The 16,540-nt window shown below is 39.8% G+C and overlaps 1 protein-coding gene and 1 long non-coding RNA gene across 10 annotated transcripts in view; one reads left to right on the forward strand and one right to left on the reverse strand.

Moving 5' to 3' along the window:
• Window positions 1-16,540, forward strand: part of LOC142011210 (uncharacterized) — a 144,272-nt gene that overhangs the window by 70,882 nt on the left and 56,850 nt on the right. For 5 of the 7 annotated variants that reach the window (XR_012645008.1, XR_012645006.1, XR_012645007.1 and 2 more), the window contains exon 2: window positions 15,465-15,558. The exons of the other annotated variants lie outside the window; for them this stretch is intronic. This is a non-coding gene — a long non-coding RNA (uncharacterized LOC142011210). The remainder of the gene's footprint in view (window positions 1-15,464; window positions 15,559-16,540) is intronic. 7 annotated transcript variants of the gene reach the window in all.
• The window catches only part of PACRG (parkin coregulated), a 435,595-nt gene that overhangs the window by 4,349 nt on the left and 414,706 nt on the right, over window positions 1-16,540 (reverse strand). The window lies entirely within an intron of this gene.

The following is a 16,540-nucleotide window of genomic DNA, read 5'->3' on the forward strand; positions in this document are numbered from 1 at the left end:
AATGAAGTCAGCCGAACCAGTTGCGCACTAGACATGGAATTTCTGGTGCCGTGAATTTTTAGCATTTTAGAGACAGTCCATAGTGTCAGTGTGGGCAGCCCACAAACTATGACATGGATTACTGAGGACTACAAAGTGCCTCAGCTTCCTGGAGGGCTTCATGCTTTGAATACAGTTGATATGAATGGTATGGCTTGGTCTGACCAGATTGCATACACTAAATAAAGAAAATCTATATTCATGCGTAACAGAAGTAAACAGTCCCTTTAGCATACTGCTGGTTGTCTCCACTCTCAAACTGAGTATTTTTGAAGCTACTGCACACAGCAAATTAATTAGGCACAAATTTTAGCTGTGAAGTTAAAGCGAAGTATGATTGTTTTTATCATTACTTTGCAGAAAGCACGTAAAGGACGCTAATATGTTAATTTTTTTAATATTCTGCTTTCCTTGTGTTCCAAACACCTTTAATTATTCACGCTGACAGTATTTCACAAAGCTATGAGGACAAATTCTGCCCTTGAATATGCACAGACGTCCCAGTGACTTCACTAGGACAAAGGCAAAACTTGGTTGCTTAATTTACTTTTTACCATTGAGGTTGACAACTTAGCTTTTACAGTGCTACAGCAAACTGTAAACTTAGTTGCAAACACTGCAAGGGAATGTTTAAATGCAAGACACCATATAGGTTTGGCATTAAATAAACAAATATCAAAAGAAACATGCCCACAGAAACATTTTCTATTCCTCTTAGGTTCTGTAAAATGTATTTTAACAAAATCTTTATTTTGGTCTTTTTTCACTTGGTGTGTTCTCTTTAGGTATTGTATCTGCTGATAAGTTCCTAATTCTTAGTTTTCGCGCTTTAACAATAGGAAAACCCTATATTTGGTGATGTCTACCATATGTGGATACATTTTAGCGTACTTCATAAATGCATATTTAGTCTTAAAATACATTATGGTTTTGCTAAAACAATTCTGATAGTCAACAACTTGGTGAAAGAATGGAAGATGTGATCTGACTGGAAAGGAACCATTTGACTGACTTATGATTCTAATAAAGATGCAACCCTATTGGAAATAGTTTTGACTACTTGTAAATTGCTGCTGTAAAAAAAAATTATTTTTTTTTTTGAAAATGAGCCAGAATAGCAGCTGTTGTCACCATCTTCCATCTCCAGGAAACATTAACAGCAGCAGACACAGTCCATTCTAAGTCCAGCCTTTTTAGTTTTTATTGAGATACTAACATGAAAAACAAATCACAGATCTTCTCACAAATGGTATTACCAAACATATTCAACAATAAGGTAGGGGGAAGATATTTAGCTTTGCAAGTACTTACATTTTTTTAACAAACTTTAACTTTGAAGTTTGCCCATGTTTGTACTAGTGATCAATATCATAATAAAGCAGTGTTAAATAATCTTAGATAAACAGCATGCACGACAGGGACTAAAAGCATGAAGTAGAAACATTCATGGCCTTGATGCACTGTTTACTGTTGCAAAATAATAAATTAGGTCAAAGCATGCCTAAAGTGCAAAAAAGATTGCACCATTTGTGCTGATCAGATGTTTGCCCAATTATTTTGGCTATAAGAGACTATACATTGTATCTTGTTTGTAGAAAAAAGTGTGTGTGTGTGCAAAATGAGGCTGGATTTGCTAACCATGAGCTAAAAATATATTTGGATATTATCTGATGTTAAATTCTTTCCAAATGGAGATTAATTAATACAAAATTCATGAAAACCATGGAGGAGTGTACACAGATATGGAAGAAGCATAAGTGACAAAGCAGAAAATCCAAAATATTTTAAGGATAATTGATTTTATTATAAAACATAATCAGACAATAATCCATATTAAACAAAAACATGCTAGTCCATGCTTGAGACAAAGATGCCTCATAATACTGCTCCTTCTTTAGGAAAGCTTTTCTTTGTGTATTCAAAATGCTGAAAGGAGCAAGGTCCAGGGCTGTACAAGCGGAAAGTGCAGTAATTCCTGACTCAGCATTAAATAGAACTTGAAGATGTGTTTGTATATTTGGCACTGTCTGTTATGGAATATATTTTTCCTTAACAACAATGAATTTAATGTTCTAAGCTCCAATCCTGCATAACTTGCATGTTCAAAATTTGCTGCCTTTGGTGGGAGATTTGGCTCTTCGCTGACTGGAGAAGCAGGCCCAGTACTGCCATTATAACATAACCACAGAAAAATAAGTGAGTCTATGTTTAGACTGTGGTTGATATTTCAGGTTACAGAGGTATCCCGAAACAGCACCTCCATGTCTTTTCTGGTTCCGCTACCCCTCGTTGTGAAAGGGGTAACAGAGTTTTTGAAGTAGCCCCTTATCCCGAACTTCGGTGCCATTTGGACAGCGCCAAGTTCAAAATAAGGTATTTTGAGAAAATGTATGCAATTTGTGTAACGCAAATTGAGTAAATTATCTGGAGATACAAAGGCAGTCTAAACGTAGCCTTAAGGAGAAAATTGGTTCATGACAATTAGTCTGAGTTAATGTGACAACAAAAATGAAGAAACTGATCTCTGTGCCTAAAATTGCCTTTTTAGCTTTTTTTTTTTTTAGCTATTCCCTAAAAAGGTAGACCTAATGGAAACATTTGGACAGTGAAGGATGTCTGAAGATAGGGGAGGAAATAGTTGCGGTGGGATGTGCAGATTCTTCAAGACATGCTTTGTGTCTGTACAAAAGTAGGATTGAATATTTGTAGTACTAAATGTGAAGGGATTGGCAAGTATGAACAACTTTACAATTACACACACACACACACACACACACACACACACACACACACACACAGAAAGAAAGAGAGAGTTGCAATATGAGTGGCTCACAAATCCCGAAGGCAAAAACCTTACCACTGTATGCAAAAGGAAAAACTATTTAATTCTCTGAAAGAAAGCTAGGCAAGCTTTGTCAGCTGTATACAGTTTTCTTTTTTTTTTTTTCACCTGAACCAATGTACATGAACAGTAGAAGTGTGTGACCCTCTCAAGGGTTGAATTTTCATTCCTTTTAAGAATAACAGTATGAGAGTCACAATAAATGAATGCTCACCAAAAGCCAGTTAATGAACATGCATTTTTCAGCAGCGAAAGCTTCCATTTGAATTGGTAGCAGCTTTTCAAAATGAAGTATGTATACATTTTAAAGTATTGGCGGTATGCCAACTTAACAACAAACTGACACATTATAATGCAGCAGTCTATATTTACAATGGAAGATGTGATGCAGTTAAAACGTAGAAGGAAGGTTATTCATTTGTCATTGGCCTTGAGTCATACTGCCTCTGCAGATGCACCATTTGTGTACTGTGAATGCTGAAACCTTTTGAAAGCTGTAACCACCTGGGCAGCATGCACGTAGCATATCCAGAATCCAGTGTTTTGACTGAAGCAATAAGAATCCTTGTCTCAAGCTGGTCTCACCCCAGTTTTGTCTGCTTTGCAAAAAAATCTCCTGGAAAGAGCTTGCAAGGAAAGTAAGTGGCTGGGGTTGGAGGCGTGGGGGAATGCAAAGGGGCAAACACTGTGAACACCAGTTATAGATGAGCTACTTCAATTTTTTTTTCTTTGAGGTTATGCCCATGCTCTGTGGGGACTTACCAGCTGTAACAGGCCCCAGGTAGAAGACTGAGGAGCACTTAGTTCAGTAAAGACTGGCATCTCCAAATGAGCATGTGCTTTAGCACCAGTACTGACAGAATAATGTTGATAAAATTTGGGTGCTGAGCTCCTCATAGCAGCCTTACAGGAACAAGTCTACATTTAAACATGCTGTAGAACAGGTGTCAGCAACCTTTCTGAGGTGGAGCGCTGAGATTTGACCTTTTGACCTCTGGGTACAGGCTGAGTGCCAGTGATGTGTTTTAAAATCACTATTAGTCCTACTTACAGCAGTTTCATTCATAAAAAAATAAAAATGCAGAGATTTATTGTTTAGGTGGTGGTTGGTAGCATCAGCTGGTCTTTTATTAATCCACTGGTGGCATGGATCTGAACAAACTCCCCGCTGAATGGGGGAAGAGCTGTGGGGCTGAGCTCCCACCTGACACACTGATGAAAGTCAGCTTGCGTGCCACTCTTGGCACCCGTGCCAGGGACTGCTCCCTTTCTTTTCATAGAATAAGCTCTGATACCTCTTTAGGGCCCTATGTATGAATCTACCAGGGCTGAATTCAGAAAATTAGAAATAGTTTTCCCTCCAACAATTCCCCTCGAGAGTAGTGCCTAAATCAAAGGCAATTGCCTGAAGACGCTGCTCTTCCAGATAGATCAGATTTCATGAAATGTTCTACAAGTGTGATCTTGCTTCCCCTGGCATATCAGGAGATTTTGGAAACAAGATGTAGTCAATACAGAAGTTCAGCTGAAATTCTGAAATCCCCTTGGGAAGAAATTTGAAGTGAGAGTATGCCACCACTTTGTCCTTACGGAAGATTGTGAAAGGGAAACTTGGAATTAACAACTGACTTTCACTCACTCACCTACACATTGATTTATTAGCCACTGACAAAGTACCTTTCTGAGACAGGTAGCGTGGAGAACATTCCCCAGACACAAGGGGTAGTGATAAGTCTTGGTTGTATTAAATTTATATTCTGTAATGCTGGTGAAAGTTATAGTGTGTAGAACAGATCTTGGAGTTGCCAAGAAGAAGCCCTGTAGGTCTGTGACTAGAAGATTTTCCCCAAGGCGTCCCATGTATATGCAGGAACATATGAGACCTAGAAGCATGAAAATGGTTTAGTCACTCTCCAGGATTACAGTATTATCTTCATGTCCATGAATCTTTCTTCTCAGAAAAAAGATGTAGATGCAAAAAAGTCACTCCCTGAATTCCTAAGACATTTACTCCTCCCAGTTTGTGTGACAGTTCAGACTTCTGAGGGGAAACAGGCTGTATGAAATAATGCTGGGAGAACTGCACCTCGAAATGTAATCTTGCTGAACAGTGACATGTTTGTAGTCCACGGTGAGCAGTTATGTGTGAGCTACTACCATGCTGTGAAGTAAACCATGCTCCTCAGCTGCGACTCAAAGTTGCTGCAGTAGCTGAGGTAAGTGGCCTGTGATGGCAATACTAGCTTCTGAACTGTCTCCTACTTTGGATCTGCCAATAAGAACCTCTCCATTGAGACTGAAACACTGAAAACTAGATTGGGGCTTTTGGTAATGGTACTATAAATGAAACTTTAAAAGTAGGGGTATCTTGTTGTTCTGTGGAAAGGACCAAATAACATGTTCATTATGAGTTCTGGGCCAGGTCTACACATCTAAGACATAATTATTCAGTAATCTCAAGTCACAGAGAGATCATTCATAACAAGAGTTCTGTATACAGATTAAAAAGTAGACTATGGGGATTTCATCCCTTTGTCCCCTCCCAGACATCTATCAAGAGCTTGGTAACTGCTACTTAGGTAAGGCACTGGGCTCTGGATTTAGACCAAAAAGCATAGAATTAGCCAGACAACGTGGTAACACAGAAAAATGTTACTCTCAGGATAATTATGTAATTAGTTCCTTTTCTACCCAATATAATACCATCTCTTATTTTTGTCAATTTTGTGATGACATGATACTTTGTAGAATGTGTTTCCAAAACTGTGCTCTGAAACTTTTTCCATGGGGACTACAATGTAATGTTATTAAGACACAATGTTTCCAAAACTCTAATGCAATTGTGTGCAATCTAGTAATAAATAAATATATACATAAAACCGGTGTACATAAAAATATAAAATTAGAAATTGCTAACATTTGCTTCTGAGAGATGATGTTATTGTTAATGCCCTTGCCAATGTTTTAAGCAGAAAAATGTTTTCATATAAGCAAATATAATTTTCCAGTTTATTTTCTTAACAATTATACTAGTCTTTTTGTTCTTTATTTTAAGATAGTAGTATTATTCTTCTAAAAATGTTAGCTCATTATCTCCTTCCAGCATGTAAAATAGTATTTTTGTAAAATGCAATAGTAGAATATATTTACGGGCGAGGGGATAAAGAAAGGCATTTCTGCTTTACTGCATCTATGCTATTATTCTGTTGTTGGCAAGTGCAGTAGACTTGTCTACTACAGCTATTTCAGACAATTTTTACATTTCAAGAACCGGAACACTCCACAAGCATGTAGTCCCCTATAGTCATATTTGATTTCCACATTCAAGGAATGTAAAGACACAGAAGAAAAACTTCACAGCTTTTCTTTTGAACGGGGCATATCAGACATACAGTGGGGCAAATTCTCTCCTCCTTTAGATGTATAGTACCTTACTGTAGTCAGAGAGTTGCATGGCTGTAACAACAAGAAAAAAAAAACCTAGGGACATAGAAGCACAATGTTCCTGGCACATTTGTACTTAATATATTTGATATATTTTTGTCTAGAGATTGACCGAAAACCAAACTCTGGCTTTGAACAGTCCCAAGCTCTGGAAACAATCAAATTTGGATCCGAACCTTTTTCTCAGTTTAACTTCTATCTTTACATGCTGCACATGTTCTGATAAGACAAGAAGTGAGGCAGAACCAGCTCTAATATCAGTGGTTATTGGAGCTATCCTCCAGAAGCAGGGCAGAATGACTTAGTGTGGATGCTAGGAGGAGCTTAGTGACCTGTATATTACCAGTGCTTAAAAAGGAGCAGTGTGCACTTCCAGTTAGCACGTGAGCCATAGTGCAGCACGTGGGAGTCTAAACTGTGTCACCTGGAGAGTATAGCAACAGGCCAATTAGCATAGCAGGGAGGTCTCCCATCTCAAGCTTTCTTGAGTCCTAATCACATATCATGACACACAGCTGTGCTAGAGACATAGGTCAGATGCTCCTGGTGCAAGCCCACAACACAGTCACAAAAAGCAGGACAGAATAGGACCCATTTATAGTCTCTATAAATACTATCCCAGGTTTATGAAATTTGTCTTTACAATTGTAACATCTGATTCATTGTTCTCAGCTGCTATTCGTGCAACGTCTGATCCTCAGAGAGCCTTGAATCTGTTGAATGAAGCTGAAGACTAATTTATGCAGAGGGGGCACAAGTGGGGGAGAAAAGAGGATGGGAGAAAGATTGGTGGATATGTCAAGTCAACTTGACTAGTCTAGAGATCTGTTACAAACAGCCAACTAGCACTTGAATGTACCAGCAGGTGGAATACTTTACATTTTCTTATGTTATAATGAAAAATGAAACAAACAGTATAAAAAAAATCTAGTTTGGTGACTACAAAAATGCTTCTTTCAACACCTGTGATCTTTGAGCATACATACGTATGTATATTTAGTTTTTTCATTAGAAACAATGAAATAGTCATTTCCATGAACAATAGTCTCAGAGGGGTAGCTGTGTTAGTCTGTAGCTTCACAAACAACAAGCGGTCCTATGGCACCCTAGAGACTAACTATTTATTAGGTTATGAACTTTCATGGGTAAAACCCACTTCTACAAATGAATGAAGTAAAAAAATAGAATCCACAGTGTTTATATAGAGGTGGAGTGGCAGCGTCTCCTGCCCCGCCCTGCTCCCGAGGACCCCAGAATCACCCTCAGGGCTCCACGGCCCACTCAGGCCCCTGCGGCCCAGTCATCGTTTGCGGCCTTACCGCCCTCAATCAGGCCTCTGCAGCCCAGTCACAGTTCACAGGGCTCATGGCCCAGTCAGGCCTCTGTGGCCTAATCCCAGTTTGTGGCCTTACAGCCTGGTCAGGCCTCTGTGTCCTCAGTCCTCCCTGCCTTAGGCTTACAGGGAGGTGGGGGTAGGGGAGCTTGGGTCTGCTGGCTCCACCAAGCTCCAGCCCAGGGCCCTGTTGGTGGTGGGTGTGAGACCCCAGCCACCAGCTCAGTGGGGATCCCCACCACAACAAGCTGAGTTCACGGGTTACCTTCTTAATTCCCCTGCCCTGGGCTACTTCCTACCCTGTTCCTGGTGTAGTCTGTCACCTCTGCTTGGGTCTCACCCTCTCCAGCCGCTCTTGGCACAGAGTGCTGTTCCTGTAAGGGGTGCCACCACTCTCACTGCTGCACCTCGGGTGGCGGTGGCAGCGGTTGTGGTTGCTGCGGTTGCTGCCACCGCCGCTGCCGCCACCACCACCACTGCCTGGTCGGTCGCCGTGGCTGCTCCTGGGGTGGCCGTGACTCCTGGGCTTCTGTGGGAACTCCTTCCTCACTGCTGATCAGCCCCAACTGCCAGGTGTCTCCAGCCTTTATACTTGGCCTACAGTTGGAGCATGCCCAGCACAGCCTTGGGCACGGGGCCTTTTCCATCCAATAGGCCTGCTCTCAACCCCCTGCTGGGTTCGGAGTTGGTATGCCCCATCACACCCCTACTCAGTGTGAAGTTGGTACACCCCATCACAGGTGAGTAGAGGAGAGAAGAAAAAAATGGGTTTTCTGTCACTAGGAGAACCAGTTGATGAAGTAAATTAAGTAGGATGTGTTGTATTCCTGCAACTATCAAACGTGGGGAAATTGCCTTTGTATTGCATAAGATAATTAAGATCTCTTTTCAAGCCTAGGTTAAATGTGTCAAAGTTGCAAATGAACTGCAATTCAGATGTCTCTCTCTGTAATCTTGTGGTCAAATTCTTCTGTAGAAGAATGTCTACTTTTGAACCCTCAATGTTTATGTATCCATGAAGCTAGTGTAGTTTAAAGATGGCTAGGAAAAAGGCAAATGACAAGCATCCAAGTGGAAGCGCTTTGAAAAGAAATATCCTCATACATTTTTCTCAAATGCTTATTCTTTGTGGCTTTGCTTTGGGTATAGTCAGCCTCCTAGGAAGCTATGGAAAAGCAACATCTCACAGAAAGCCCTCTCTGTCTCTCTCCCTCCAGTAGACCACAGTTGGCTGTTTCATCTTATAGTTTGTTTTATGATAAGAGCAGCCTTGCTTTTTAAGATCTCTGTCCCAACCCCACAAAAGCAGTGCTGAAGCAGTTCCCCTGGAAACAGTGTCTCTGGTATGATTAGCAGAAAGCACTGCTTCAGAAAATGTCATGGAGGATTTGTAGAGTAGTAGGGGCCACAGCAGCTGCTGTAGCATGGAGGCCTTTGAAGAAAATCTTTGGAAGTAATTTTAAAGAGGGAGGGATAAACTACACTAGGCTCTAATTTCCTGTTAACATGATGAGCAACAGCCAAATATTTCTCCATGTGTCACCAACAGGCTGGGACACTGAATACTGATTTATGGAGGATACTTCCTGAAAATTAATTATTGTATATAAAATATCCAAGGTGCTGGCTTCTTTACTAACAAAATAGACAGTCGTTGTACCAAAACACTATAAATGTAGACATGGCAGACAAACTGGCAAGCAATAAATGATGAGGGAAAACAGAGGGCATGGAAGCCAAAAGATGTAGTCATACAGTCATAGGGTTACTGAGCTTTGTTATAGGTACTTCATGAAGGTCTTGATTGACACACACAGAGTTTCCATTATAATTGTAATTAAAAAAATATCAGTGAAGAAGCTTTACTAACTGTGGTAACAGTGTGTGGGCTGGTGGTGTCCCCTAAATATGGAGTTGGTTTAGCTTTGTCTGGTAAAATGTGGGTTAGTTTTATTATTTTACACCTGCCTACCACTTTCAATAGGCACATGGTGTAAATTAAAACATATGCTACAGGTCCTAAAAATGTGATTTTTGCCAAATTTGCAATTACACTCTGGGGGTCAATATAGTGGAATTCTGATATATTCATAGATCATGATGATCATAATTTGGCTGGCTCTCTTGTGCAGGGCAACCAGATGTACCAATTTTAGAGGGATATTCTCAGTATTCATGGCTTTGTCTTAAATAGCCTCCTTGTCCCAATTTTTCACACTTGCCATCTGGGCACCCTACCCTAGTTTCAGCTATGAAGCCAAAGCATGAAGTGAGTTCTTCTAGAAAAGGGCTGATGTACACTGGCAAACCATTTAGGGAAGTCTGCACTGCAATTGCCTGTTTTGTGACGAAACCTAAAGCTTTTGTTTTTTAATATTGTAAATACAGCACCTTTCTAAGCAATGATTATTTTTAAAAATGACATTCTCCATTGCTTGCAAGACCTTCATGGGGCCCACATTTATTGGTGTGACTAAAATAACTAAATGGGGATTACCTAAACATTTTTATCGGAAGGCTTGGCAAACCTGATGTGGTAGGCATTTCCTCCCCCCAGCCCTCAATCTTCCACTTCTATCCATTTTTTTTAAATGAATGTAAGCTCTCTGTGCAAGGGGCTGTGCCTTTTTGTGTGTTTGTACAGCAACGTGCTATGAGAACAAAGGACAAACAGCAAAAATGACCGGAAAACCAGAAGAGACTTCATCTTATCCTAGCAAATTTAAAACACTTTTGAAAATTAACAAATCAAAGCTAAGAACAAACTGCAAGAGAAGAAGCCCTTGTGTCATGTTGTCAATTTAAGCCCCAATTCTCGAAATTGGGTGCCTAATGTTGAGCCCCACATTTGTAGACTGCTAAAGAAGTGGGCTGATGACAACAGTTCCTGAGGCCCATCTTACACATACAACTCACAAAATGAAAGCTGCAGAAATTCAGTACTTCTGCAAATGAGGCTGCTTACTGAGATACCTAAATATAACTATCTACCTTTATATCCCAAAATATGAAATGTTTTGCCTTAAAGTATCTGTCCACAGTGTGGTGATTCTTCTTCTATTTTTATTTAGTCACAGCTATTTTTTCCTATACAAAGTCAGCATCATAAAAGTGACAAAACTCCTGCAGAACTTCTTAGATATTTCTTCTATTTTGTTTACACTGATGTAAAATGTAAAGACCCTCACCAGGAATCTGCCCCTTTCTCCCTGTACAAGACACTGTATAGAGATAAGAAAAAAAAAATTCCTGCTCCAAAGAGCTTGCAATGTAAGTAAAAACAATCACAAAATGCTCCTTTAAAATATATAAAGTAAAAATAGAGAGAATAACCATGAAAAAAATGAACAAATGTTTCCCCCTTATATATAATGTCCTCAGTTTGTAATGTGCTAAAAAATTCTTTCAATGCAGGCAGAGAGGAAGGAGAGAATGAAGACAGAACGTTTAACTATGCGCAGAAGCCCCAGAAAGCAAAGCGCAGCAAAATTCTGCAAATTTAGCTTTACAAAAATGAATCAAAGTTGCTCAATATGAGAACGCTTCTGCTACACCAAAAGATAAACCAGATATACTTCCTGATTCTGCAACCTCTTACACACATATGTAAGAGATTGCAAAATTAGGGCCATAGTGTGTTTATCTTATTTCTAATCATAGCCTAATTAAATAGATCTGTGAGGCAACCACACACAAGAAAGCAGGAAGCATAATGCCAAAGACCCGTCTCAGTCATATTGATTAAGCACCACAGAAGTCAATGGCTTGCGCATGTGTAAATGAGAGGGGAGTTGGACTCCCATCTCCTCAGTACTGTTAATGAACTTCTGATAAGAATCCAGAAGAATGATTATACCTTCATTATTTCTTACTTTTATAGTATGTTGGAAAAAAGAGAGTCACAAATGTCTATTTTCTGGGTACACCAAAAAAAAAAAAAAGGAGAGGAGACACTTGATACAGGTTTTAATCAAGCCACAACTTTATTAAAACAGATGTCTGGGTTTACCCAGCAGATAAAATATGCAGTGTAGGCCAACCCATGTATTTTAAATCATTACGCAGGCCTCCAGCAGCCCCTTTTTTTTCTACCTAAATCCCTTAGCTAACCCATGGCTTGGACCTTACCATCTATCACCCTCATAGGAGGCTTCAGGTAGGCAATGAGAATGGAAAGGTTGAGAGTGGTTTGCTCCCCACCATACCAGTTCCAAAGCCCCCACCTATGTTCTGTTCCTTTATCCAGTATCCCCTGTTAAGGCCTTACCAGGCCATTTATCTAGTCCCTAGATCCCTTCCCTATGGATTATCTCCAGAACCTCTGCCCAGCCTTATGAAATAAGTTCCAACATACGACCTACCATCTTTTCTTCTTATCCAAAAAAGGTCCCCCGGACCTTCCTGTGCAGAAGGCAAAAAAAAAAAAAAAGGAACAAGAATGCACTTCACTGAAGAAAGTCTGGGGATGTGGCGAAAATTCCTTCTCAGCCCCTCTTAAAAAGGAGGGACTAGCAGGGGGCCCACAGCAGTCCTAACCCAACCTGATTTTCGCCTGCACTAGGGGAGGGTGGGTGGGTGCTGGCTCTGCTTGCTGTGTGTAGAGGCTTCCCTGCCCACTGCTTGCACCTTTATACTTCTCGGACCTCACATTCCTGAGGAGGTGAGTCAGTGCTTCCTGACTACTCTCCTCACCCTGCCGCCAAGCTTTTTTCAGGACATAAAGCAGAACTGTCCTCCTCTGGTAACCCAGACAACCCCTTCCCATTTAACTGTGGTGCAGTCAGTGCCATTATAAGCAAAAAAGGCACATTTTTGGCCACTGAATACCAAGTCAAGTAACATCAGGTGGTAAGTAGCTATCTCTGGGATATCAGCTTATAACTTACTTTTATACGTAGTATGTGGAACTCAGCTTTTAAGCTCCTCTTATTTCACAGACAGATTGTGATTATAACTCCCCACCCCTCACACCCAGTAGCAAAGCAATGGCTACAACAGACATTTTCTAGTTCTTATGACTGCAAACTAGACATGTTATACATGGATTAACTGACATAATGTGGGGGAAAAGCTAGGCTCTTGCCAACACTTTGACCATGTCTACACTAGCAACCCCCTCTCAAAAGGGGGATGCTAATGAGACACTTCAGGATATGCTAATTAGGTGCTGCAATGCTATTTGGTTATAGGAATAAGGGGATTTCGACATCTGCAGGGTCCTTTCAAAACAGATCCCGTGTACACAAGCCACTCATGATTGAAAATGGCACTTTCGAAGTGATGGGACTGCCATTATGCTAATAAGGCACTGCATATTCATTGCAGCACCTCATTAGCATATCCCGAAGTGTCTCATTAGCATCCCGCTTTCGAAAGGTGGGTGCTATTGTAGACATAACCTTAGAGTATACCTGTGTTTGTTCTGAAATAACACTAAATTTTTATCAACAGCTCTAGAATATCAAGAGAATTCCCCACTGAACTGAAAACTGGGGTTTATTTCCATAAGGGAAATACAACTTTCAGGAAGAATACTCTAAACATAATTCATGTAAAACAGTTTTATTGCATCAGCTGCAGAACTCAAGTAAGGAAAAGAGAAAGAAGAAACATTACACCACATTTTGTGTGACCTAATTTTTTCAAGGTTGCATTCTGGCAAATTTGTGAAATCGACAATATACATGAACTACAGTTTCCACTACAATGTTTTCATGGAAATTCTGCATAACACTAGAACAGCACACAGTGCACTAAGATTACAGTACTTTTTTTTTGTGTATAGATTAATTACTTTTGAATGTAAATGAGAAAAAAAACAATTTTCACTCATCCAGCAGGAGAAACAGCTACACTGCTATAAATTTCTAGTATTCAAATGTGGAGACTGTCAAGTTTAAGAAGCTGTAATATAAACTGCAAGGCACTTAATGGTTAGTCTACTAGATTTTGGTGGAACTGCTGTCAAATCAAGGCAAATGAAGTAAAAGGAAAAAATTAATTAATACTGGTAAATCTGGACTGGAGCTGCTGGTGCTCAGCTCTGACCCCAAGCCTGTGTCCGCTGAAGCTAACCCATTGAGATCAATGGGAGAAGGTACAAGCTCTGTGCCTGTGCTAAGCATTTGCTTTTACTGGACGGAATGTTAATAGGATTGTAAATTAACCTTATCCTGGTGATATAAAATATATTTACATTAGTTCAAGGCAGAACATGCTCATTTCATCTTTGTGAGACTAAATGCAGAAATCAAATGTAATTCAAGCAAAATGAACACCAAGAATTACATAGTAAAAGAATTTGCATTTCTTTCTCAGGGAAGGTTTCAGCTTTCCAACTTTTGCATGCAACACTTGGTAACACTACACACAATTCTTAGACTCACAGGGTCTGGCTGATATGGCCCAAAAGGAGAAGAAACTTCTGCATCAACCCAGCATAAGTAAAGTTAGTAGCATTGACTCCTACAGCTCTACCCATGGTCCCAGTTTAGGAACAGTAATGGGTGGTATTCTGGCTATTCTCAGCTGCAGATGCCCCCTTGAATGTACCTGCCAGCTGCTGTCAATTAGAGCAGCCCCTACGCTAATCTAATGTATGTCTGGGCTCAGGGGGAACCAGGCAGAGAACCAAAAAGCTGCCAACAACTCTGATTTTCCTGCACCATGCAGATCTTTGCCACAGCAAGGAAACTGGCTCTCATTGTTTTCTGTTTGAGCCAGCTTTCTTAGCCGTTTATAGTTCTGCTGTTTTAATTCACACTGGCCTGACTCTGGCTGCATGTTCACAGCAGGTGTATCTATTTAACAATGGATTTAACTTAGGAGGTTGCATTTTAGCTTTATCACATCAAAAATATCCCATCTTCAGAAACTAAAATGTTGAGAGTGCTTATACCACTGGAATTGTTTAGAACTTGATCTTTTATGAACTGCAAATGTGTAAAGCATCATAACATGAGCATATTTTACTCCAGTAATTATTTATAGACAACGCAGAACTGCTTATCACCCACATTATTGCAACAGATGTGGGTTCAGCATCCCATCTGGAAGATTTCAGAAACCCCTGAATGATGAACTCATATTCAAGGCCACAGATACGGATAACAAAACTAATATGAATTGTCCAAAAATACATAATGTGGTGAAATATTAGTCATAGGCAAATGTTCAATTTTTCACCCACAGCCAACTAAAATGGAAAAGATGCCTAATATTATATATGGCATACTAGCATTTTTAAATAATTCAAATGCCAGAGTCCAGTATATTATAGCTTTTCTATCTATAATTGTGCATAAGGTTTACTTGTAGCATCTTAATAGGGGATAAGTGATTGGTCAGCTGGTATTTTAAATGCTGTATATGTGTTCATTCAGTTGTTTAAAATGATTATTACAATTGAGCAATGGAACAGTACATACCTTTCAAATATGTTTCATAATGCATATTATAAATGTGGCCTGGTCATCAAATATATGCTCACGGATTCCTTCCTTGTTATTACCTATCATTGCAGTGCCTAGGCAGACATACAACTTTATAACTGATTTGCTGGGTGAATCATAATGCTGTAATTCTATTCATGTACTAAAAGACCAAATGACCCAGGTGATGTCCATGTAGATTTTTTCCTTTTAAATTACACTGTTAAAAACAGAGGCACAGCAGAAAATCCCTTTACTAAACATTATTTGTGCTATTAGTTACTTGCATAGAAATATTTCTGAGGTAAGAAATTGTTATACGATGTGGTCTCAATTGCCAGTGATTTCCTCAGAAATACTTGTATAATTTTTTCAGAAATAACACCTTCTTCCAACGATTCTAATGACTGTCTGAGAACAGCATTTGGATGAAGGACAACTGCTTGAATCTGAAGCTGAGCATGACAGAGGTAACATCAGTGGGAGGATGAAAACCTGCTGAAGAGAGCTAGCATTCTCAATCCCATCACCTGAATTGGAGAAAGTCTACCCTTAGATCACCAAAACAGTCTACAATGGGAGGATTCCTTTGGATTCCCCCTGTGTTGAAGGAGGCTCTGATATCTATGCTATATTCCACATGAGCATCTAGAGACCAGTGCTCAATCCTGTTGGACTATGATTTTCCTATGGTGATCTACTCCTGGAAATCCTCTAGCCTAGATTCCTGTAACTCACTTACCTAAAGACCACAACACATTTTCAAAACCTTTGATTATCCCAGAACAAAGCAGTCCATCTCCTTAACAATATCAGCTTCACCCCATTGCTCCACACCCCACTGCATGGGACCACCTCTGAATTCTAAGACCATTAGGGAAATGTCCTTAGGAAGTTAAAAAACGTGTCTCTCTCTCTCTGATGACAATCTTCCTCAGGTGCTACATTTCACATTAACTGCGTAACTGTCAATCTCAAGAATGAAGTTCATGAAAGCAGGAGACTAGGCTCTTTCAGATATAGGACACACTTTGTGGAACTCATTACAGAAGACATTACAATGACCACAAAGTGGAAAACTCCCTGCTCAAACTGAGCATCTTCCCACACCCATGAGTAAGGTCAGGAAAGAAGGAGATACAAAGGGGTGTGTGGGAGTGATAGCATGAGAGCCACTGGCCTATTGTGCTTGTGGTTATTTATTCTTTAGAAAGCACTCAACTACCAAGTTTTGTTGAGTTATATTGGTTTAACAGAAAATTACAGAAGTTCTTTCTTCATATTTACATTTAAATAACTGATATTAAGTAATAAATGTTTCAGGGTTGTTGCTATAATCACAATTGATTGCAGTGGCTTCTAAAAAAGGGCACTTCTGCAAGTTAGGAAAATGTGCTGTTTAAAATGCATGTTTATACTACTTTGTATTTGTAATAAGAGATGGGTTACAAC

This window comes from Carettochelys insculpta, chromosome 3 (genome assembly GCF_033958435.1).
Source record: "Carettochelys insculpta isolate YL-2023 chromosome 3, ASM3395843v1, whole genome shotgun sequence".
Lineage (NCBI taxonomy): Eukaryota > Metazoa > Chordata > Testudines > Carettochelyidae > Carettochelys > Carettochelys insculpta.